Source organism: Hermetia illucens, chromosome 4 (genome assembly GCF_905115235.1).
Source record: "Hermetia illucens chromosome 4, iHerIll2.2.curated.20191125, whole genome shotgun sequence".
NCBI classification, from domain to species: Eukaryota; Metazoa; Arthropoda; class Insecta; order Diptera; family Stratiomyidae; genus Hermetia; species Hermetia illucens.
Genome location: NC_051852.1, coordinates 106997915 through 107023854, shown reverse-complemented (window position 1 = coordinate 107023854; position 25940 = coordinate 106997915). Strand labels below are relative to the sequence as shown.

Genomic DNA, 25940 nt, shown 5'->3' with positions numbered 1-25940 from the left:
GTCAGACCATGCCTGGGATGGAACGATGGTGTAGGTCAGGACTCCAGACAGCTTTTAGGGATATCTAATTGGTGGACCTTGGCGCAAAACCGAGATGTCTGGAGTTCTTTATTAAGGCAGGCTTAGACCGGATACCGGTTGTTGCGCCGTTGATTATGAGGATCATAAGAGTACATTGATCTTAATTTTCTTGGGTTGTTCTGTAATTCGCTTATGATTTAGTTAATAAGAATGTTATTAGAAGAGTTTCAGAGCTTTTATCTGAACCCAAAAGAATTATTTAAATTATAAACTTTTCTTGGAATATGAACCTGAACGTATGTGAAAACAATCAAAAAAATTTTGTAGCTGTTGAAAAACAATTTTTCAATTTTCCCTAACTTTTTTTTTACAAATAATGCAAAAAAATATATCCTTAAAAATATGATATTGTCCCAAGATTCATATTCTAAATAAAATGAATAAATATAAAGAGTCATACCTTTAAAGTTCATAATGATAGGTTTATTACTTTTTGAGTTAGAATTCCCGCAAATGAGAAAAACCCGTTTGGAAAAAATTGTTTGAAGTCGTTTTTCGGATAAAAAGAAATTTCTAACTCGCAATTATAAATAATATACAGTTACAAAGAAACCAAATTCACCCGTAGAAGGAGCTGTCGCCAGTAATTCTAAATACGCTATTTACAAAGCGCTTCAAGTTTACGTAAGGACATAAAGCGAGCTAGTCGCTCGAATCTGAGCCTGTATCCGATAATCGCTCGGTTCTACACTCATAAAATCTAAAGGCGCACAAACTACACTGTGAAATTTTTTGCAGTATTTTCAGGGTAGCTAAGTTAAAGATTTGTGCAATAAAAAAATCGATTCTGATAACGTTCTAATGTGTTTTTTCCCTTAAGGGGGGGGAGTGGGGGTTAGATACCTATAGCCGGTTCAGGAAACTTTTTTTTTCCTACAAATATATTGGTAATTTTCCATATAATAAAACCTTGAAATTTCAAATCGAAATTCAAAGTACCTCTACTGAAGTGAGAGTGCCGACGTTCTCATAATCTCCCATATTCTCATTTGTTTTGATCGATTAATTGTTATGTACATATACCGACACCTTCACGAGGAAGCTGAAGGAACTGGCTTTCCTGTAAAGCTCAAAAATATAGTAATATCCTTTTATTAACTTAGCTTGAACAGAAATCGGAACGAGATGTATTTTGAGACCTAGATTTTATATATTACACAATTGGATCATTTTTCAGAATAAGCGTTGCCTAATTTCAAGTTTGTATTGCTTGACTCCTCCTTTCTTACCAAGCAATCGAGATCTTTGGTACTACTGCAGTATTCGGAGAAAAAGTGTTCCACCCCTGTTTGCTTGCAGTTTTTACTTTTTTACTTTTTCTTTAGCTTTTAGCCTGCTCACAAGCGTGATGGGTTTCGCAATTCGGCTTTATCAAGTGCCCGATCTGGATGCAATCGCGAGGCTTTTAAATCCCCACCCAGCGTATGAAGCCACAATAATTTCGGCCTGTCTTTTGGTCCTTTACCATCGACTTCAATGTTCAGACCAATCTTGGCCAGTGAATTCTCGTTCGCGCGAACTATGTGACCATACCTTCGAAGACGCTTCTCTCGCAGTTTTTTCACTATCGGTGCAATCCTGTATCGATTGCGGATGTTCTCATTTCGGATGTGATCAAAACGTGTCACGCCACTCGTCCAACGCAACATCTTCATCTCCATTCCCGCAAGACGCCGTTCATTGCCTTCTATATTCGGCTGTATGTACACCACAATTCTGTTTGGTCACTGGGGTGGTTCATAACTAAAAAATCATCGAATTTTGATAGTTACGCAAGAGAAATAGTAAGCTGGGTGGACTCTTCGCAAAAATGCCTAATATCGTTCGTGAAAGGAATGTGGGGTTTAACCATGTCCTGTTAAGTGATATCAATGAAAATTACTTCCTTACAGTTTTATTACTGATGGATGACCTAATTAGCTTACCTGTAAAGAGAGAGAGAGAGAGAAAATTATTGATAATGATTTGTGTTAGCTTTTCCAAGTTTGATTTATTATACTATATAATCGAGGCCTGTAAATTTGGTTGAAATGGAAGGAAATATATGTGTCATTTTGTACGCTCGAAGCAACAAATATAATTTGATTACGGGAAGATGCCCAATATGATTTGCGGACGCACCTCGATTGTTCTGTTTGCGGTTTGTACTGAGGCCAGTAGGTTTTAACTGATTACCATATTCCACACAATAAACCTGACGTTTCGTTAATTGACAAGAAATGTACCTTGGTATACATTGTTGGGGTTGCTATTCCTTATAGTAACAAAATTTAGCGGAAATATTCGGAGAGGAAGGTGAACTATGTGCCACTGACTTTCATAGCCCGACGTATAGCCCTCAAATACCTCGTATAAAAATATCTACATATTTGGTCCTTTTGAATGACAGTGGGGGTCACTTTCCATGTGCTACCCCTATATAGTAACACAGAAAGAATACTAGCGCGGAAGAGTTTCAACTTAAACTTGATGTGGAGATAACTGCATTTTCAAATTTCAGACAAGGCAGTTAAAGCGGATGTAGCGCTGTTAGCGCGTCAGTTAACATCTAGTTCGGTGCAATCGTAGGCAGACACCACATTTCCTAGGTTGTAGGCGATGACCCGTCAGACTGAGAACCAACTGCCTCTCTTCAAAAATACAAAAATAGTTGGCTAAGGTCCATAACCCTATGAAAGCATCAGCGCAATCGAGGCGGTTGAGGAAAGATACCCTAGTCTATTGAAATCGGCCGTTCGGACAAGGCAGCTTGAAGAACTTTACAGAGAGCAAGAAGAATGAACATATATGACGAGGTAGAACCCTGGTGGATTCCGCTTTCGATCTCAATGTCCTTTGAGATTTTACCTTTGTGCAGTATATGAAATTTTGCGACATCATATGTTGCTCTGATCATAGCTATTAGTTTCGTCGGAATGCCTCTCTTGCGTGGAGTATTTTGAGCGCTTCGATCCCTCACGTGTCATTAAATAAAAAATTCACGTGTCTTGGCCGGCGCGTGAGTTGGCACCGGATCCTAAAAAACACAAACAAACGAGCGGATTCGCGTGCACTGAACGATATGACCACATGAGAGCTAAATTTGAAAGAAAAAAACGGCTTCACCTCGGGTGGAGCACAACCTCGAGTGTTGTTACTCCTGCCTCAGATGTTCGGTGTGGCACGGGCTCTGAGATTCCCACAATTCCTTGACATCCTCTGGCCATTATTTTGGAGGAGGGAGGGATAGCTTCAGTCTGAGTGAGAGGAAAGTGCAGGAACACCGGTAGCAGTTAGGTATAAAATGCAGATCCCAAAATGTGAAGAAGGAGAAATTTGGGGTCCGATACGGATCGGTGTGAGTCGTCTGACTTGGTGACGAGGTTGGGCTCCCGTAATGGACAGCACGGCGTCGAAACCGCTAGTCGTGGGGCGGTTCGACATCTAGGCGCCACGACGACCAGGAGCGTTGTTCCGCCTGTTGCAGCTGTTTCGCCACAATCTGTGGCGACCACTGCTGCAGGTTCGCATAGTCAGCGGATGAAAGGGACTGCGAACCTCTTCATCATCCACTCCTACTACGAAATAACGGCGTTGCATCAGAGATTCGTCGAGCGTTTCTTGTAATTCGCGAACGTGGCTGTGCAGCGAGTCGCAGACCAGCATCGCTTTATAACTCGCAACGACCCAATCCCGGCCATCATCAGTGAGCATCTTCCACTTGAGGTCATCCCGGAAACTGGTGACCAAGAGTCGATGGGGGCAAAGGCAGCGGCATCAACAACACCACGCCGTACTGCAGCAACAGTTTCAGTACTCGCCGCAGCGAAGAGTTCTCCACTGTCCAGTTGAGGTTCCCCTGAGGTTCGGGACCAATTCCAAACAGCGTGTATAAAATTCTCGGAAATGGATCCTTTGCATAGATCAGGTATTCACAGGCTCTATGCATCTCCAGCAACTCCGAGAATTCTATCGCAAATCAACGATGAGATTGGATCTCGACTGTGTGCTGATATGTCGCTGCTACAACTACAGTCACTTGTGTATTGTGGTGCAGTTACGGTCGTCAGATTACATAGTCAATAGATTCGCTTTCGTGTTATTGGTTTGAGTGACCGAAGAGGTCCACCATGGCAAATTCGTCTGGAAAGTCGGCGTGACTCACTACGGTAGGATATTGCTAGACTGATTCAGATCAACACTGGCAATGCCACCAGAGGGGTGAGAAATGAAGTGCAGAGGGTTTACAGAAACTATGCCATCCCCAGTGAAACACCCGTGGTTGAAATTCTGGACACACTAAAGCAGAAACTTTCTGTTGACGGTATGGCGAAAGTTACTCGTATGCAGAATACAATATACGCGAGGAACCAGCGGAGCTTTTTCAGATCTTTCCACAAATCCCAACAAAACGTCCAGACTCTGCTCAGTTTTCGGTAACGGAAGCGAAAGAATACTGGGGTAGACATTGGGAGTTACTCGCCCAGCATGTTGAGTGGATTATCGCCGAAGGCACCCACAATGCCAATACGCCTGGCATAAATTTTGCGGATGTTGCCAAAGAGGAAGTTCGACAAGCCATAAGCAGCTCGAAGAACTGAAGGGGTCTAGGTCTGGATCGGATGCAGAATTTTTGATATATGAAATTTACGAGCGTACACAGTCGGTTGGCATATAGCATACAAGTAAATCAGGTCATGAGTCGGCAGGAGGAATTTCCACCCTTCCTCACTGCGGGAATTACCTACCTTGTCCCAAAAAAAGATACGGTGCAGGACCCCGCAGATACAAGACTTACTTACCAACCCTCTACAAATTCATCACGTCCATTATTAGTGGAAGGATCAATGCGCACCTCAAGCCCAACAACATTCTGTCCGAGGAGCAGAAGGGCTGATTAGTCGGATCAAGGGGTCGCAAAGAGCAAAATCGACTCGGTAGTTGTAGGACAAGCGTGCCGCTTACCTGGCTAATCGATGTCCTACATATGTATCGCATTGACCTGAAACTAATAAAGTTTTTGGCGACAGTCATGAAAGGGTGGAACACCACCTTATCAGTGTGTTCACCTGAGGGTGTCAATACCTTAGAGCCCAGCCGTATACGGAGAGGCATCTTCCAGAGGGATTCGTTGAGTCCGCTTTGGTTTTATATGGTACTGGCACCCTTTCATGGCTACTGAATAATGTTAGAGGGCATGGTTTTGCAATAAAGTATGGCCTACGTGCTAAATGCGAACTGACACACTTGATGTACTTAGATGACACCAAGCTGTATGCTGGTACTGATGACCACCTTAGAAGTCTGTTGCGAATAGTAGTAGAATATGTTTAGCCGTGATATTCGGATGGAATTTGGATTAGACAAGTTTCGAATCCAAGCCATTCGCAAAGGTCATCACGAGCTGCATGCCGGACATAGCATTGTTGACCTCCACATCAAAGCTATGACCGAGACAGACTTCTACAAATATCTAGAAATTCAGCAAACTACGCAGCAACTTTCAAAACTCCTCCAGGGGGTGAACACAGAACCAAGGCATTGGGTAACATTAACTTACGTGGGTCGGATGCAGAACATCAAAAGGCGGCTACACAAACGCGGATTCCGGGTCACCTCGACCAGCAGACAATACTTACTTAAGACCCGGTTACAATCAGTCAAGGACAAAAGAAAGTGTTCCGAAAAAAAGGGCATTTGTAAGATTTCCTGCCCAGGCTGCGACAAGATTTACGTAGGGTAAACAAAACGGCTAGTTCACACCAGGATGTTAGAAAACATGAAGGAGGCCGAATCCGCTAAAAATAAGAATTACCCACAAATAAAGTCCGTGGTTGCCAGACATATAATAGAGCAGAAACTCCATTTGTCGTTGGAAAACGCTAATATTTTGAAGGAAGCGAATGACGTTAGGAAACTAGACTCCTACTAGAGTCTCCACAATTCGAAAATTCCAATTCGGTTTTTCCAACTCCGGTAACCAAGCCCTTGCATTTTTTCAATTACCGCCCTTGCATCTTTTCAATTACCGCAAACAAGCGAGAAGAAGATACAATCGATTGATTGTGTGTAGTAATTATTATCCGAGCCGTAGCAATAAATAGCAACGATGTAAAAATGCAACGATTACTTCGCGAGGATAATCTTGAAATTTCAAGAACTTAATTAACCATACATTGACGTAAATCCGCGTGGAGTCACCGTTTATTCTACAAAGCACTTTGAACTGCAGTCCCAAAACTCTTTTTCACAAGTGCCCACAAAGCTCATGAATGGCCAAAATGCCATCCCAACCCCAAAAATTGTTTCAACTTCTACTCGCAGTGCTTATGTACGGAAAAATAACAACCGAGTTGCTCCCTGTCGCGGAAAATAAGATAATAAAAACGAACAAAAAGGATCGCGAGAATTCAGTCTTCCTCGTTTGAAGTCAGAAAGCAAAGTGAGCATGAATCATTAAGGACGGAACGGCACAGCATATAGAAGACTAGCTCCGTATTTCATCAAGCATTCACCTCACTCGTAACTTCATCCTGATGCAGAAGAAAACATCTGAAGTTTTCCGAAATCTGAAACGAAGAGCCGTTTCACATAAAGGTAGAGAAAGACACTCCTCAGAAGCTCGGACTGCAATACCTTGCAGAATATAGCCGCAAAGGCCCTAGATCCAGAGACTTCTGGAAGGCAATCACCTACGAGACGTTAAGTCTCAAAGAAAAATACAACAAACGACTAGCTTTTGTGGTATACTACCGAAGATAGGACAGGGAACTCTACGTTATTAGGTGGAAAGGAAAATTGAGGCTTAAAAACACTTGTTTCTGGGTCAAGTGTGCGTAGAGCCTAGTCGGGAACAATGTTGAGAAAATCTTGTTTCTCTATCCGACACAACAAAACGAATTGGTGCGCCGGAACAATCTTCACGGCACGGATTCAAAGAACCTGAAATTTGGAAAATTTTAGGCCTGGATCTAGGAAACGTTGGACCCCACGATGGTTACATTTCAATTTTGTCATTACAAATGGCGCCCAATGTGGGGGGTTCTCCATCCTGTTGAAACTAAATCTAACTCCTTCTGTCAAGCGGAGTATTTTCTAATAAATCAAAGCATTCTAGAATAAAGATTTCCACCGCTCACTTGTTAAGTTTTGCACATTTCACGAGGGGGTTCATTTCATCAGTGGTTATTGTGACAAGTAAATGTTTCCTTTTGGATAAGGAGACATTCGTCGTTGAATAAATCCTCCTAATTAGTTTGTGCTCCCAATCCCACACTGGATCTTGTACCACAAAAATGGAGGCATACTTACTAATCAGTTTGGGAGTTCTGGCGGACTTGGTGCGCTCCGCTGTACGTGGATGGACGGACGTGGATGATGCATGCTCCAATTATTTAGAGCTTGTTATTCCTCCGATAAGTACCCGATTCTGGCTTGAAATGATGAGATGTGAACAAAGAACCAGACGCCGCTGAACGAAACGCTAAAGTCATTCTATCCGTTCTGCTGCATTTTCTTTTAATAACTCGGTAATTCTAATAATTCGGCGGTTCTTTCGTGTTCACTTACTGTCCTCGTGAGTCCGTTGTTATAAGGCTCAAATGTAACCGATTCGTATTTAAGTTTTTCCTCGCTATAGAAGTTTCGCGCAATTTCTGATGTCGCCTCACATACAATAGAAATTTTTCTGGCTAGGGGTTTTGTAATTCGCAATAAGATCTGGTATCCAATATGGGAAGTAATGGAAAGTGTATAACTGAAATCTAAGATACATCTACAATCTTCGTTTTCCATCTGTGAAATTTCTCCTGCAAAGACGTTCGTCTCCCATATGGTCTAGTGGCTAGGATACCTGGCTTTCACCCAGGAGGCCCGGGTTCGATTCCCGGTATGGGAAGCGTTCTTTTTTAAAAAAAAATGAGTTGAAAATGTTGTGAAAATTCGCCAATAGAAACAATTTAATTTTTGCAAGAATATTAGAATTTGCTGGTGATTGGTTGAGAAGTTGTCATTGCAATCTCGGTACCTATTTATAGAAACTAAAGCTTTAGTACTGCCATGAAGCGCAGATACATAATATTTAAAAGATTACTATATACATAGGCACACACACGATTTTCATGTGTTTTAATTTTAATTTAGCATTACGGACGGCATTTTTGACATTTCTCTTGCGCTGCATTTAAATGCGTGGTTTCTATCTGCTAATTCCCAAGCAAGATCAAGTTTTACCTTCGTGGTTGACAAAAATAAACTTAAGATTAATTCATTGCAAATGGCGCCCAATGTGGGGTCCAGAAACGGTGAATCGTGTAAAGGGAAAAGGATGGCATGGAAATAGTCGATTTTGGTTTCAAACCTCGTTTTTTGGGTGCCGGATGGCGACGAATTTCAATCCCAATTTACGCTTTTTAAATGAAGAGTACTAGCTCTGACGATTGATTAATTAGAAGAGTAGAACCACAACATGGTTGCCTTAACAAAATTCATATTTTTTGCAAATAACGATATTTTAATATTCATTCAATGTATTTCATATATGTACCACTACGTGTCATGGAACTTTCCACTTGCAAGGAGCTATGGTCGCTACTTTATTCTGCCTCCACCTCAGAGGTGTAAAGATGAATCAGATGAGCTTCCTCTCATTCGGCCGCGCTATCCGGATTAGTTTCAAGCGAAATGGTGAATTTTCCTCATAGTTTCAGTCGGGGCATAAAGTACCTTAGAATAATAAGGATAAAACTAAAGTTATGATATGAAGTATCCACTGCAAGTGCGTTACAACTGGAGACTCTAATTTGCGAACTAAGGGAAGTATTTTTTGTTTTCAGGATCTATTCTTACAAAGAATGATAAGAAAAATAACGAAATCGAAAGATAAGTTCATTTTTAGTATTTCCTGCTTCTTTCAGTCATAAAGTCCAGATGCGTACATATTCCCGTGAAGCGATAGCAGAAGTCGTCAACGGTCCTAATCGGGGCGCTTACGATACGGGAAGTGGCGTTCTGCAGTAGTTCTGGCATGTATCAGGAGCCAGTTTTTTCAGGATCCTGGTCGGGTATCAGTAGACTGCGTTGCCCCGAGCAAGCCCTGATCCCTCCGTGAGTTACGGGATCAGCTAATCGTAGGTCAGGCCTCAGAGAATTGAAGTAGGGGCTTTGTCCCCGAGGATGTATCCGTTCCTGACTCTCGCAGCCCGCTCTTTTGCACAGGATGAACTGGTAAAAACTTAAATGGCGAATGCAAATAATACGAACGAGAGGATAGTGGGAATGGAGAATGAGTTGGCTGCGTTTATACGCAGCAGAAAAATACGTCGCTCGCCCAGCGAAAGACGCGGCAAGGCACAAATAGGCGCAAACAGAGAAGAAAATTAGGAAGGTGATGCGGAACCTGCGCGGAGACGGCAACACAGCCAGTACCACCCAGTGCTGTTGTTGCGGAAAGAGTCACAGTGGAAATTGCTGAAACTGACCAGATCGTTTTGAATATAAGCCGAGTGGAAGCACTATTATCTACTCTGGCGAAAGCTAAAGAGCTTATTAAGAAATGCGCGGAAGGCAGCTGCAACCGGTGCTCCCGATGAGAACACCGCGCAGAGCGAACGGGGGAAAAAGCAGAAATCCTCAGTGAAATCAAGCCCGAAGATAGCGGAGTAGAAGTCTCTTCCATTCGGAAAACGAAAAGTGGTATCCCAGTCGAATTAGGTCCGAGAACAACAAGACAAGTCGGGAAACCGGAAGCTGGTACGAAAGGTTTTGTGTACTTCTTATATAAAGACATTTGAGTGTGCATTTGTCCCCCAGTACCTAGCACGTAACATATGCATATATTATGTGAGAGTATCCACTTTCGGGTGATATTGACATTTATAGTCTTGAATTTGCAAAGACGCAACAACTTTGACGTATTATAACTTTGTTAATAATAGTTCGTTTCCATCAAACTTGGTAGGATCATGTTCTATGTTATAACCTATATTCATTGCAAAACTTCGTTGTGTTAAGATGAACTTAAGGGGGGTTTTGCAGATAATTACTAACAATTTTAGTAATATTCTATTATTAACTTCATTCGAACAGATATCGGTATGGAAAATATATCCGAGCCCAGGAATATATAGTGGTAGTCTCCCGACTTTTTCAGATTTTTCGGTTTGGTAGTTTTTGAGAATGATTCCGTTAAAGAAATGATCACTTTCGACCCTCGCCTCCCCATTTCTCCAACAAATGTCAAAACTAAGACCGAGTTTGGAAAGTACTATTCAAGACCTTTCATTTGATACCCCACATGAATATATTTTGTGGAACAAAATTGTACACACCCATTTTGCATCTATGGGGATCCCCTTAGATTCCACGTACAATTCTGTCACCGTATGCGTGAGCGTTCATAGTTCGCTCCTTTCCACCAAATTTGGTGTCAATCGCTAGAACAGTCTCCGAGAAAAATGCGTGTGACGGACAGATAGAGGGGCAGACAGACAGACCGATTTTAATAAGATTTTGTTTTACACAGGTACATTCTCTGAAGCAGTCAAGAGGCTTTCCAGGCTGGAACCTACGTGCTCTCTGGAGATCCGAGATTTTGCCTGTGAGACAGAAAAGAACGAGGTAGAAGAGGCCATCAAATGCAAATGTCCGGAGGTAACCAATGTCCGAATTGGTGTCAACCCTGCCAATTCCCGAGGCCAAACATTTGTTGTGGTGGAAGTTGCGGAGCAATACGCGAGGCAGCTTCTTAACAGCGGGAAAATCAGAGTTGGTTGGGTAATATTTAGGACATCAATCCGAGCGGCTCCAACCAAATGTTACAGATGTTTGGATTATGGGCACACGTCTACAACCTATTGGGGACTTGACAAAAGAGCAACATGTGGCAAATGCAATCAGACAGGCCATAAAAGGAACATCTGCTACGAAAATGAAAGTTGGGTCCTAAGCAGGAACCGTAGCGTGTCTGATGAGAATGTTGCGCACACAGTGGGCTCGAGGCGGTGTCCAATTTTCAATTTTCGTTTGACTAGCCCGAAGTAATGTGAAAAAAGGTTCCAGGCTAGCTCTTTGACAATGGTGAGGTGTTTAGTTGGTAGTCCGACGACGTGCCGTTGCGGGAGTTCAACACTTTGTGCGTAAATGCACACCTCCCGAGGATACTTAAGAACAAGACGAGGAGAATAAAAACTCCTTGAAAGCCATGAAGAGGTTGAGGGAAGGCAATGTGCATGGAAAAGAGGAAGTTTTTGGAATTAGGTAAGTGGCTTGGGCTGTGTGAGGGTGAAATTTACAACAAGAATTTTGGACGATCTGCATCTTTTTTCAGGTCTGTGCAAAAGGAACAAATTGTCGAAACGTGGTGGCCAAACCTGTATGGGTATTTACAGTAGCCATTGTGTCCAGATAGTAACTGAATGAATTGTTAACTATAGCAAACTCAGATAAGGATAGTTGAAATTATCTACAATCCACCTTCATTCAGATCGAGGAGGCGGCTCGAGATCTTGGGCTGCACATGGTCAGTACTAAAGAACAACAAAGATAGGAGACGTCAACTTTGACATCGTTGATAATTTCTCCTATCTATCCGCGCACGGTTGTTGGCTGCTAGCAGAGCCTATTTGAGCTTACCAAAACGTTCTGCTTGAAACGACGCAGCTTTTATTGTACAAGACAGTGATCTTGTCACTCCTTATGTGTTTCTCGGACACTTGGGAAGATGTCTTTAGCAAAACAAATTGCGAACTACTCGCCACGTTCAAGAAAAGAATCCTCCGAAGAATTTGGTATCGAATTGGTGAACATCGGCGCGAAACCGGGATGCCTGCCTATTTACTAAGGCAGGCATAGACCGGATACCCCCTTGTTATGCCGTTGATGATCGACTCAGTTTTGACCTCTACTCCGGCTAAGGTGTGGTAGTACATAATTCGTGGTTTAGTCGTTTATCTTTAGCCTCATGTTGGTGGAGCAGCTAACCGTTATGTACCGTAGGTAGGGCGTAGTATTCATTTTTATGAGCAGTGCTTCAAGTGTGTTTGTCCGTTTTTTCTTTATCGGATTGGTACGTATTACATTGCAATACCACTACTCTATGAGGTGTGACTGACCAACGCCCACAATATTTCTTCTTCATGGTTTTTTGCAGTATGTTTGTTTGTTGTCTAACGGCATTCAACTCTGCCAGTTATGGGAAGCTTGTTGTCAGCTTTTGGTAACTACACTCTTCAGTAGCATTGATATTCCAATTGCTTCCATGAGAGAAATTGGACAATCCCCTACTAAGGCATCCGAAATTTAATTTCCTTTCGCCCAACAACGACCAGGTACACTAAGTAGTTCTACCAATTGAATTCTGCATTTCTGAACGATTTTTAAGATCAAAAGTCGACTTAACGCCCTGTTTGGCTGTCGTAACAGATTCCGATGCGATTGTTTTTCAATTGCTATATTCTTCAACCTGAGAAACGGTCGGATATTATCTGAGAGAAGAAGACCATATCTTACTTATATTTGAAAAGTAGATCACTGCTCCAGACCCTTATTTTGGAATTGAGCCATCAATGTAAAATACATCAGCATACCATGCCACGCTTTGTCCCTGTCTGTCCCAGATTTCTCTGCACTTAAGTTTAATTTTATATTTCTTACCAAGCGGATGTATGGAGATCCAAGAATTAGAAGGTATTACAAGAATTGGATTTAGTTCATTCAATATTCTTTCAGTGCTCCATGCCCCCTAATCCGCTGTTTCCCTATAGACCTAAACGATAGCTCCCCGTAGACCTAAACGGGTATTGTGCTCATGGTGGTTGCAATTCCTAGACATATAGTTCTTCACAGGATATAGTATCTCAGATATTTTTCCCAATGAAGCTTGTTATCTAAAATAACAGATATTTCGGAATATTGCTGAAATATTTTCTGCAATGACGAAGCAACTATTCAGTTTGCTTCTTTTTGTAAGTACTACTGTTGTAGTTTTACTTGGACGTAGTGGAACTACGAATTAAGGACGCATTGCATATTTCCGAGGTTTTGATGAACAGGTAGCAAAACTACGTCACTTGCATATGCTTGATCCTGCTCTCTAAAGTTTTTGCAGTTCTTATAGCAATGATACTCAATGATTTTCTTAGGCCCCGCCTTGCCTTCCTTCTGTCCTAATTTAGCTATCAGCACCTACTGTAGCACACAGCAATCTACTTGTTAGCAGAAAATTGTTCTGTCAACACCATCCTCTCTATCAGCATCACATAGTTTTTGGAAGGTTGTTTAGTCAAATGCTTCTTTAATGCCCACGAAAAACCCCGTCGCCCGTCTGGGAAATCAAGGAATGAAGAGGAACAGACAGAACTTTCAAGTTCGATAATTGTCTTGGTTTCCATTTAGTGGGTGCGGCTCTGGTACCATGTTGTTCAAGCAGTACCTCAAGATTAGAATTAAGTTAACTTACTTTGTCTGAAATTGTTTTGAGTTACAATAATACTTCTACCCAGACTTTGGAATAAGGATCACGCTAGTCTTTTGCTAGAGGTATGCACGAAGCCCAGAGGAGGACATGCTAGAAAAATATTTTCTGAAAGTAGCACTAAGTAATGTACACCGTCCTTTAGCATCGGTGGATTAACGCCATCTGTGCCAAGTGCTTTAAAATCCCTAAAAGATAGTATAATAACTCTTGCCCGTTCACTGGTCGTCATTGTTTTCGTAACTCTGGAATTTGTGAAGCTGTCATCCGGTTTTGCAAGAGAGTTTACAATTTCTTAAAAATCTCTTATATTCACGTTGGGAGTTTCTGGAATTTAACGAGTCCTCGCTCCTACTGTTTCAATAAGCGCAATTCAGAAGCCATTTTTGATTTTTAAAGTTTTTGCAGTTTTCAATTTCATAAAATATTTACGTTGGTAAGTTCTTCGAGTTGGACGTCAATAACAACTATTTTTTGGTGTCGCCTTGTGGACTTGCGATTTGTTGTTGTTTTCATTAAGGCAAAGAATTTTTATTAAATTGCTCCTGAGAAATTCACTGCTTCTTCCCTTGGTAAGTGGGAAATTTGGGGTGAATTTCAAATTATTAAATGAGCCATTGGCCGTGTAATTAAATTAGCTAGCTCTATATCTTTCTGTACGTAGTGATTCACTTACTATCACCGATTTCTAGTCAAAATTTGCATAGGATACGAAAGGGCTGAGATTCTAGTAGTGTCAACGACAGTTTCTCGGTACTATCCTCTTGTGGGACAGGCAAATTCATGTCTTTTACATTCGATTAGTGAGTAGGATGAATATATATTTGGGGGAGGAGTACCAGTGCACCGGATGGATCTAAATTACGTATCTATTCCCTTTCGGATTATTTAATTTAAACAGGAATTAGTTCATAATATGCCCCACAGAATGACGGCTCCCCATTTGCTTTGAAATCGGAGCCTTAAATCCAACATTTGAAATATTAAAATATCAAACCAAGTGAAGGATTTGCATAATCGCCTAATCTTTCGGGGAAATGGCTACTCTTTTCGAAAACAATCAGATATCCATATTCATCTAATAACCTTACCATACTTTTTATGACTGGGTCGTGGGAAAGTAGGGGAACTCAATTAACATAAATTGGAAGACCAGAATGCGTCAAAGTGCATGGCATTTAAGTGAAAACCTTGACCGCGTTTTAAAGACATATAAGTGCATATATGCTTGTGGGTCTCGCGAAATCATGTCTATGTTTACTGATTCTGTAGATTCGCACGTAGTTGGCAAACAGATATTTCAAAACTAATAGAATTTTTTTCACATATCTTAAGCATGGGAAAGTGAATGTTATGGATTGCTGAAGAATTTGCCACCAATGAATGATATCCGTTAACGGATTGCATATCTCTCCGTATTAGCGGCTAATTATCACATAAAGCTTATGCAAATATTCTCTGAATCGAAAATTCAAATTAAGATAGCAGCGCCATTTCTTAATCTGGCAATCATCTTTGGGATCAACAACATCTAACCAATCTGCTCGGTTTATAGATCAACATACCAGCTACCGTTATTCCCATTTTAACTCGAAAATTAACCTTTACATTCCCATTTAATTAAGATTCGCCTACAAAAGAATCAAGTTCTAATGAACACCTAAACGGGGTATCTTTCATTCTTTCTTCTTTGCGGCCAAGAACTTTTGGGCCAATGACTCGTCGTCTGTTGATGGTTGAGCCGTCGTGCAAGAAACTTCCGCAAAGGTTCAGTGCAAGAGACATGGACCAATGAGTTGCCGATGGCTACCTTCGTTTAGTGGGAACTTTTCAACAGGTACAAGATTGGTATCAAGAGTTGCCGTTGAGGTGCTGACAAGAAGGAAATATCAATACAAATGTATGTAAGAGTTTGAAGATTCAACGGTCACGACTATTCAGGAATCTTTTGAGCATATTAACTTGCGCCGTGGGAAGTCGTAGAAGATCTTCGCTGTTTTGTCAATGAAGAGCATTGGATCAACTCTTCTTTGCCTCTAGCCATCGCAGTATGTCCTGATGCCCATCTATCCATTTGTTTATTGATGATGAGGTTAGATGCCAAATTAAGATTCACAAACTTCACCGTTCTTTTAATTGAAATAGGATGCGAAGTTGACACATATATTACAAGGGCATTTAGAAAACACGCTTATGGTTCATTAACAGTATCCATACTACCAATTTTTCTTCTCATTTTATATTGTGCAATATTTTTATGATGTCCACGGAGATGCTGCCATCTTTCATTAGGTTCTTGGTTACCGAAGAATCAATTTCCTTTACTATTTTTACTGATTGCTTTTGTTTTTCTGGTGGGCACCCGGCATCTTTTAGTTTGGCAAATGAAAGTTTGTTTACGATAGATTCTGTTTATCCGTGTTGTCATAAACAACCTTTCAGGAAACTAATTTCAAATTTTGTTGAAAGGTGTCTTTCATTGATATCAGATTCATATTAGTTCTTTTTCTTGTTTCCTTTCGAATATCAATTTTTCTATAAAACTTTCCCTGTCTACATTTCATATACTTTTTTTCTGGCTTTTCCTGGGACCATATACATTCTGTGGAGTACGGAGATGAAAGAGGCAATTTCTCGATTTGATGATGGTTCTCGATTGGACGTTATTGAAGTCCTGATGATGATGACATCATACACCCCTTAAAGTGCAATAAATTCACGTAAAATACAACATTTTGTCCTTCTATAACTTTGTTAATAATAGTTGGATTGCCTTCAAACTTTTCATTTTATGTCTAATGATGTATTAAACTGATATCAAATTTCGTACTTTTAGAATGACCTTATGGGGGATTTTCAAAGAATGACCTTAAGGGGGATTTTAGCGAGTGGCAACTTTCTTGGCAAAATGGTGCAAGGGGCAAGTGGTCTGCGCGGCTCATCGACAAATTAGACCCATGGTTGAACAGAAAGCACGGTGAGATTGATTACTTCCTTACCCAGCTTCTAAGTGGGCATGGAGGTTTTCAGTCTTACATGCACAGGATTGGGAAGAGGCGATCTCCTGATTGTGTGTTCTGCAATGTAGTGGCGGATGACGCTGAACACACCTTTTTCTCTTGCAAGAGGTGGGACGGCTTCCGCCAGCAGCTTTATGCAGACGCAGGGGAGCTTTTTCCAGATAACATTGTCAGAGAGATGCTGAAGAGCACTGGCAGCTGGATTCGTATTGCGCATTATGTTCGGGCTCTTCTTACTACGAAGAAGATTGAACTCGACCGGCGCAGGGATCGAACGGTAAGGGGTGCCCTGAACTAACAACAACTCCCTTCCTCCCCTCCCTTCCCGTTGGTGAAAGGAATTCCCTGACTTGAAGGCTCCCAAAGCCGGGAGAGCGGGAGGGCTAGCCCGAAGTAATGTGGCAAACGGTTCCAGGTTAGTTCTCTGATGACAGGGAGGTGTTTAGTTGGTAGTACGCCAGCGATGTTGTGCTGTTGCGGGAGTCCAACACTCTGTGCGTAAACGCATTCACCTACCCTACTCCCAAAAAAAAAGGGGGATTTTCAGGTAAGTTTCTAATATTTAGTAATATGCATAGGTGCATTTCTGTGATTCTTTTTCAGATGGTTCGATTAGATAGGTTTTGAGAACGAGACCTGTTTCACTTTTCGGGGCAGACATTTCCCCTGCGTTTCCCCCAACATCAGGAGTAAGATCACTTTCATGAATTTACTAATTCAGTCCTTTCACTTGATACCTCCATCATCGTATTCTGTGAAAAAAATTTGCTACCCCTTCCTCATATATGGGGCCTCCTTAAACTCAACACAAAATGGTGCAACTTGGTGCGGGTGCAGCAGTTTACAGACCACATATTCTCAACAAATTTCGTGATGATAGCTCCTGCGGTTTTGGAATAAACCTCGTGTGACTGACGGGCAGGCAGACAGCTAAGGCTTTCCAACTCGGCAAAAAGTTACGATGAGCATGCGAAGCGTTCATTCCTTCATTCCAAGGTGTACTGGTTCCTAGAAACGAGTACCGAACTTCTGGTGGAACCCTCAATTTGAGGACTGCCGCAAGACCTGCTTCAATGCCAGTCAACGAAACAGAAACCGAAATGACGCGGAAAAAATTGCATGTGGCTATACTAAGTAGTAAAAGCGAATATTTCAGCGGCTGTATAGGGAAGCTAATCCAGAGCCCTGGGGCGGCGCCTATAAAACAGTGATGTCCAAAATCAGTGGCAAACGCTATCCCACCATTACTTGCCTATGCTTGCTACACGAGATAGTGATGAACCTTTTCCCATAAAATGCGAATACCCCTAGCTTTCGTTCTGTCAAAATGGATCCCTTCGAACGGCTACGACCGATGCAATTAACCTGGTGGCTAACATAAGTAAAGCCGCCCTCGAAGAGGACAAATGCTGTGCCGTGACAACACTAGCGTGAAGAATGCCGACTTTTTAATATTTTTAATTAATAATAAATGAGATGAAGGACTCAAACCATACCGAATAACACACGGTGGTCCAGAAGAGTCCGTCCTAGTATCACGCTTGTGGATAATTATATATAACGGACTGATGACATCTTCCTACCGCGTGACCAGCATCGGCTTCACGGACGACATTGGGCTGACAGTTGTTGCAGACCGAGCATATCTCACCGGAAAACCTTCTGCCCATCGGCCGGAGTGAAACTATCGGCGAATGGCAAGAGATATAGAATGAGTCAGAGAAAAGCCGATGGACACTTAGAATCATATGGGATATTCCGAGACGGATCGAGCGATCGGCGAAGTATTTCTTGATTTAACATAAGCTTTGAACGGACACGGACGTTATCAAACATACCTCTATCGATTTGGATATAATGATTCACCATATTGCCCAAAGTGCCCGAGCATAACAGAGTACGCGTAATACGCACCCCTGCGACCTGCACCGCTCTTGGTTTCGAGGGTCCTTGCACATGAGACTTGAAACAAACGGCCAAGGAATGAATTTTTGAAGTAGCTGAGGTGGTAATGCACAAAAGTAAGTCCATTAATTGTGCAAGCCGTAGCGGCGAATAATATGCAAACGTAGTTTCTACAACCGTTCTCGCTAGCCGGCCTAGTTATGATGCTCGTCCTTTCGCAGATTTACTGTGGCCGGGTCTCAGGACTGTGTGATATCAGAGCCCTCCGTAAAGTGCTAGGTTTCGGACTTTAAGCGGAAAATCATTAATGACGGATTTTTATTATCCAAAGTCAACTATGGTAAGATACTTAAGCTATGCCAACGAGTCATTATTCCCCACATTCGTTAGGTTCATGCCCGCACATTCCTTAGATTCCAACTAAGTGAACCGGTAGAAGATAGCCTATTCTGGCTCCCAACTTTGATTAGGTATGTCGGTTAGATATACAGCAGTGCATTCGATTTGTTCTCGACTAGGCGAACGTCATTCACCTGACTTCGTCTTCTAGGATTTGTGTTATACGCCTAAGCCTCATTCAAATCTTGCAATTCTACTCAATGAAACCACTAGAAGTCCTTATTAGCTGTTGAACTTCATTCGCTACCCCTTCTGTTTGTACCATGGAATATCAATATGGATATGAGAACTGATGTACTTCACGTGGCCTAACCATTTTGTCGTTTTATTGACTAGTTTGCTGGGCTTTCCTAAATTCATCTAGTTATTCGAGGACAGGTTGACTTTGTTGGATGCTCAGTAAGATACAAAATGTTATTTAAATTGGTAAGCAGTAAGGCCTTTGAATCTTTTTTGGTATTAACAGTTGTCTGCCTGTCGGAGAGATTATTCTTAATCCTCAATGAGTATGGTTGGCATTATAGTCATCTGGTATTAGAACGCAGTGGTATACATGTATATAGTTCCTATCCACTCCTTTTCAAATATAGGACATCCTCACTGTTTACTTTCCGAATTTTTATGTTTTCACGCTTTGATTTTTACTGATACTCTAACACGGGGTAACGAGATTGAGAGGCTAACGCTCAACCAACTCGGCCATCCTGTCATCTATCTCTTTGTTGGTGTTATGCAAAAACCACCACTTCACCTATTTAATTTTGTGGATATTAGACGTGCGTCCTCTAGCTATGCATTTACAGCAATGAAATGTTTAACAGCATATCCTCAAAATGTTTTTTAACCACACTCAACGCTAAATTGTCGGTGTAAATATCTCCTCCGGAAATGAATGAATGCATATGGAAAATAAGAGAGGCGCTAGCATTACAGATTATGTAACTATTATAGTATGTTTATGACGTTTTATGGCTTCTTTTAAATATATTAGGAGAGGCGTCTTCCATGGTATAGTCAAGTAATTCGCACTAATGAAATTTCACTCGCCTAGATTGGTCGGAACATTGAAGTCGATGATAAGCTACCAAAAGGCCAGTTGAAACAACGGTGGCTTGATACGCTGGATAGAGATTTGGTGAAGAGTGATCTAAAGTGAATGCTATTACTAGCAAATTTTTTCTTTATGCCAACTTCTTGCGGATATTGAGGGAGGGTAGTTGCTTGGGAAGAAGGACGGCAAAGATTGAATAAGTGGTAAGTCTTTCGGGAAAACGAGCCAAGCAAATGGTTTACGCACTTCATCGGAAACTAAGGTCCGTGACTAAGCTACAACTATGATGAGTTTGATGGTTTCGTTAACAAGCTTCTAAGTGAGCAAGATCGGTGAGACGCCATCACGTGAATGTTTGTTCTGTAATGGGATGATAGATGACGCTGATGAGATCTTTTTTCGTGAAATGCAGGATGGGATTTGTTGAAAATTCTATGTAAACATACGGAGGCTCTTTGCAAACAACATTCTGAGGGAGGTGGTGAGGTGTACTGAATAGAGCCTAGACTTGAGTTTTTGTTATCGCAAAGAAGTTTGAGCTTGACCGGCGACCTGTCCCGTTGATGAAATGAATTTCCAGGTTTGAAGGTTCACCAAGGCGAGAGAGAAGAATGGCTACCCGGAAGTAATGTTTGATAATTGATTGATAGTGAACTACTTGTGAATTAGAAGTTGCAAACGTCATATCGGATATGAGTCTTTTTATAATGAAATTTCTACTTTTGTGACAAAATTTCAACTTCTTTCTACTCGTTGTGTAAGACCCCACTAAAAATAATAGGGATGGTAAAAGACCATCATTGGCCGTGGACAACCACAACAAAATTGAATTTTTCTGAAGCCGAATGTATTCCGTTGTGAAAGAAGGCGTGAGGTTTAAATAGTTAACTAAAGACCATAATATTGTGGAAAGTTTGCAGCAAACTTTATTCTAATTAACAAAGTCTTAGCAGTTTGAGACTGACGGGCTGCATCCTTAACTTTATGCTAACTAACAAAGTTTTAGCCACTTGAGATTGCTGGACTAAACCTTTAACATTAGATTAATATGCCCTGTGAGCTGGGGCTTAAGAATACACTCAAAGTTAGACTATGATTGACAACTTTTGTCCTAAGCGTGGTAAGATGGTGGGAATATGGAGGGTAGTCCTCCCCCTCTCACCACACTTGTGGGATTGTTCTTTTGTACTTTAGGAAGCCGAATGGTAGCAGATTCGAGTGCTGTGTCGTTTCTGAGTATTATCGTAAGACGCGTTTTCGTGACCTAGGAACCGGTTTCGGACAGAATCCTGGCGACAAGATGCCGGTCCAGGTTAAGGAGCATCATAATAGACTCCCTGCGTTAGAAAATGACGATATGTTCTTTAGGCCGAAATAGTAGTTTGACCTGTCCAATTATCATATCCGTTGAAAAAAAAACAATTCGGAACGTTCGTTGGGCGGCGATAAAACGTACGTTGAAAGATTCACAGGCCGTCAAAAAAATGGATTTGCACTGAGCGAAATTCGAATCTTGATTTGGATTTGAATAATAATAACACAAAATTCTAAGGCAGTCCCATTATATCAATTAAGATTGGAGTTCAAGTTTAAAAAATGTTAACTCACATTTAAACCTGACTCCGAAGAACCTGAATTTAGTCGGGCGATGGCGATCTACTTGCGAATGTTTCCTTTTGGGACCGCTTAAAAAAGCTTTCAGCGGGTTTTTGCGGAATTATTTGTGGAGCAAGGCACGAAATATTTCATTGTCCTCTTTGGCATTTCACGGGGGAAATTTTGACAGTTTTATATTTTTATGAGAAACTGTCAGTTGCCGGTTTATTGAAGTTTCTTTGCTCGAGTTGTGACGCCACACAACATGGCGCTGATTTTTCAGCCTGTTTAATTTTTTACTGATAATTTCAAACACACAGCTTTTTCTCAAAAATCAACTTTGAGAGTTTTGTTTGAGATTGCACCATAGAATTAATTTCCGCCATTAGTGAAAATAAGTCGGGGAGTCTATTGTGCAGTGCTATGCACCAACAAACATTTCCGATATAAGGGAAGCGGATGTTTTTTTCGATGAATTAAACATAGTTCAGGAGAGGCTTCCTCAAGGTGACATTGTGATCGTTCGGGTGATCTCAATGTAACGGTATACTTCGACAACATTTTGTTCGGATATGTGATGGGCAAATACGGTCCTGGTGACTCGGTGACCGTAACGATAACAGTGGAAGATTTGTGGATTTCTGCAGCTTCAATCTCCCCGTCGTTGGTGGGACACTGTTCAAGCACAGGGCCTGACATAAAGTGAGCTGAGTTTCAACTGGCCGACACCGTACAAGCAATCACACTGACCATTTTGCGACCACCAGTAGATTTAGGTGTTGTCTTCTGAATGTGCGTAACAAGAGCGGCGCTGCCGTCTGCCTCGAAAGGGATCACCATCTGATGAGGCTTCCGTTCGTTGGGGTGTTGCGTCCGTCACTTAGTGCAGGGTTGGAGGACTTCGACTCTCCAAGTGCAGCATCGATTGCTTGTATGATCCAGCAGTCACTGGACAGTGAGAGAGCTATGTTGCTGATCAGGTGGCAGATACGTTGAGTAATCCGCCTGACAATATGGATGAGCATTGTACTACCGTCAAAAATGCTCCTTTCTCGGTTACAAACAGGGTGTCGGCCATGTCTCAAAGGAGTGTCATAAGAGCTGGCTAACTGCGGAAACATTTAATCCGACCGATGAACGCAAAAGATTGAGGGCTCATTTGGCCGCTGGGTGGCAACCCTGTCGGCCAAACCAAAACCAAGTGGCCGAGGAGAACCTCCATAGTGGCGGCACCGGGAGACGCTGTACTCACTTTGGCTTGCCGGCCGCGATGCAGTAGGCGAATGCTCCAAAGGCCTAATCAGGGCGATCAGACTCGAGTCTGCACGGGGACTCATCTGAAGTGGCAAATTGGTCACGAAACCTCACTAGGGGTATACTGGTACCATAGGAACCGAGACTCTCATACTTCGGGTGAACTCCCGTTGTATGTGAGTACAGCTCGGTTATTTGCGGTGGCCCCCTTGTGGGAGCTTCATGGGGGTTGTTGGTTATGCTCAAACGAGAAGAAACCTTAGGGCCTCAGCGTGGTGTTGAGGTTCAACACGGGTACCGTACTCCTTAGTTTGATAGAGATTTAGGTAGGTCTTGCATCCACCAGTATGAATACTAAGCCATGCACGTTGTTGCTTGTCTCAGCGGGGCTCTGAGTGTGGTCACAAAATCAATCTGTGTCCTAAGAAGACCGTGGGATTAAGTCTTGCAGACAGGTGCTCACGTAAAACTCTCGAGGACTTAACTTAACTGGCCGCCGCGAGTTATGGCAAGCGTTACGTGCTCGAACTTCTACATTGTGCGTAATCCCGGAAATTTCAACTTAGTGTAAGATGTCACAAAAGGGAATTTATTGTTACGCCGGTCAGGGAAGTGGAAGCTGCCGCATCACGGAAGAATTTGAATGTAGTTGCAAACATTTCTACGGTCCTCTAAAGGACACGATGATAAGCAACTGAAGAAAAACTATTTTGGTGGAAAGAACACTTCACCACGGTTCTTAACCGTGTCACATCCGGTAAAGTTCCTCCTCTTGTGGATAAAATGGCTACTCACCGTAACACGTGGGTATGGACCGTTCTTCCAAACAGAAGTGAAATCATCTCGGTCATCAACGGACTCAAACGGAGTAAAACCGCTGGGGTCAACAGTTTTCTCGCAGCGTTATTTATCGCTGTACCTTCAGTTTTTGCAGATCTGCTATTTCCACTCGTACGGAAATTCTAGTAATCCTTTACCAAAGAGTGGAAGAAGGTGAAGATTGTTAAGATTCCAAAGAAGGTTGTAGAAGTATTTTATGGAGAAGGGCTATCTGGCTATCTGGTTGCAGATCTATTTATACTTGTTCAATATTAACAACATAATATTAATAAACAAACACTTTATGTTCAGTTATGATCTTGAAGGAGATTTTGACTATCTAGATCCACTGGGCCATTTCTCTGCATGAAAAACATAGACTGACAGTTTATTATCTGTTAGTTTTGCAATGCAATTACACAGGCAATCAACAAGATGTACACATATGTATATGGACTATGATGAATTATCAATCAATTTATCTACTTTTTCATATTTGCATATCGATTAGCTTTTGATGAAAGACATCAATATTAGCATCAAGTTTTTTTCGAGCGAGGCAACTCAGGTTAAAAACTGATAACTCATCAAGTTCCCTGTAGAAAAGATATCCATCAACGTCATGCTTCCCCAACTCAGACTTGGCACTCTTTCCATACTTTCATTCTCGCTTCGATGGAAACCGTCCAACTTCCTCAAGAGTTCGGACAAGATCCCAGCACGAACCATTCGTCTATGATTTTGCATTCTTTCAGCATTTAATTAATCACTCAATGGCATGAGGAACAGTTACGAACATGTACCCAAAAAAAAAAATGACTTTATTACCCACACGATAATCAACTTTGGGTCTTTGATTAGAACGCCCAGCAATTATGCCTGGGGGCGCAAGGTATCCAGAATGTAGAAGTTTCGATTAGAACTGTCTTGAAAAAGTTGGGAGGTCAGAACGCGTGTGTTGACATATAAATGGAGTCATCGGCCAGAGATGATAAATTAAAACCAAAATTAATGAATTTGAGGCTGATATTAAAGTGATAAACGACCACAAGACCAGGGTCAACGCCTTTCCAGTTTGGGAAAAGGTCTTTTTTCCAACCTTTGTATCGCTTCCACTCTTTTAAATTTAAATTATATTTTTTACTAAAATCAGAGTCATAAACAAAGAGTCTTATGTTAATCTCTTTTTTAGGCCTTCGGAACTGTTCCCAGAAAAGACATGAGTTATGCAAATGGACTACTAAATGGAAAAGATTATATCTTGCGCCCGATTCCGTTCAAGCCGAGGTGAGGCATTTATACCGCAAATATGCTTCTCAGACTCCTCGAAACGGACCCTCTGATTCCTATGAATCATCCATCATGCATGTGACTGACTTGTGAGTAGTCCCTGCCACCAGCAAGTTATACTAATTGCACTTGTAACTGCAGTAACCACTGCAAATTGCTGGATATTAAAAGCAAGTTGTTGATGCACATGTTTCTCCCAGGAAACATATGCATATGTGGACGCACTAGACCACGGCTAGCCTGCGATAACAAATGTCTGCTTCTGCATTAGTTGCTCTAAAGACACCAACGATCACGTACCAACTTCTGGGTAATCGATCACCACCTGCTCATTAAAAAACAAATATTTCATTGCATTTGTAGCGGAGAAGTGGATGAGGGAATGAATTCGAAATAAATGGAAATAAATCTTTGGTTCGCTTTGAAAATTCCGCCCTCCTGAACTGAGTTTGATATTTCAGGCACACCTTGGTGCTGAGCACGTGAATAGATTTTGAATTATTTATGCGTGGTAGCACTTTAAAGTGGAATTTAAGAGATTCATAAGACGATTGTTAACGCACATTTTCCATCTTGTTGCATTCCGTGTTCTACAGGTGGTTTACGAATAGCTCACCTGTTGTCGGAGAGCGAGGAGGTAGAGCAACATTACTATTAAAGCATATTGTTCGGATATGAACTTGTTTATATCGGGAAATGAGAGTATCATTCTATGTTGTTTGAATCGCGTCTTTCTTGTAAGTTTTACCTACATTAATTGGCTGCTATTGAGGGTTACATGTTATTCGTATAAGTGCTACAAAATTTATCATTTAGTATGGAATTACCCTTTGTCTCTAACATTAACCAATTTTCAAGGCTCTCTGTTTCCATGAAAACCTCGCAGCGATTCAACAATTTGGCGAGAATAATGAATGCACTTCCTGTTACACCGAGCAGTACAATTCTAACTACTTCTGATATACCGGTCCTGCAGACTGCATTGGGGAGTTGTCAATTAATAACTAAATCTACGGATCAGGAACATTGAGTAGAGATATTGCCACTGAGAGCAAAGTATAGTAGCTTCATCTGA

At 41.6% G+C, this 25940-nt stretch overlaps 1 protein-coding gene and 1 non-coding gene across 4 annotated transcripts in view; one reads left to right on the top strand and one right to left on the bottom strand.

Annotated features, from left to right (window-relative positions):
• The window catches only part of LOC119654575, a 361980-nt gene that overhangs the window by 103144 nt on the left and 232896 nt on the right, over nucleotides 1–25940 (bottom strand). The gene's annotated exons all lie outside the window — the stretch shown is intronic.
• Nucleotides 7886–7957, top strand: Trnae-uuc. Its single transcript has one exon. It is a non-coding gene; the product is annotated as a tRNA-Glu (tRNA).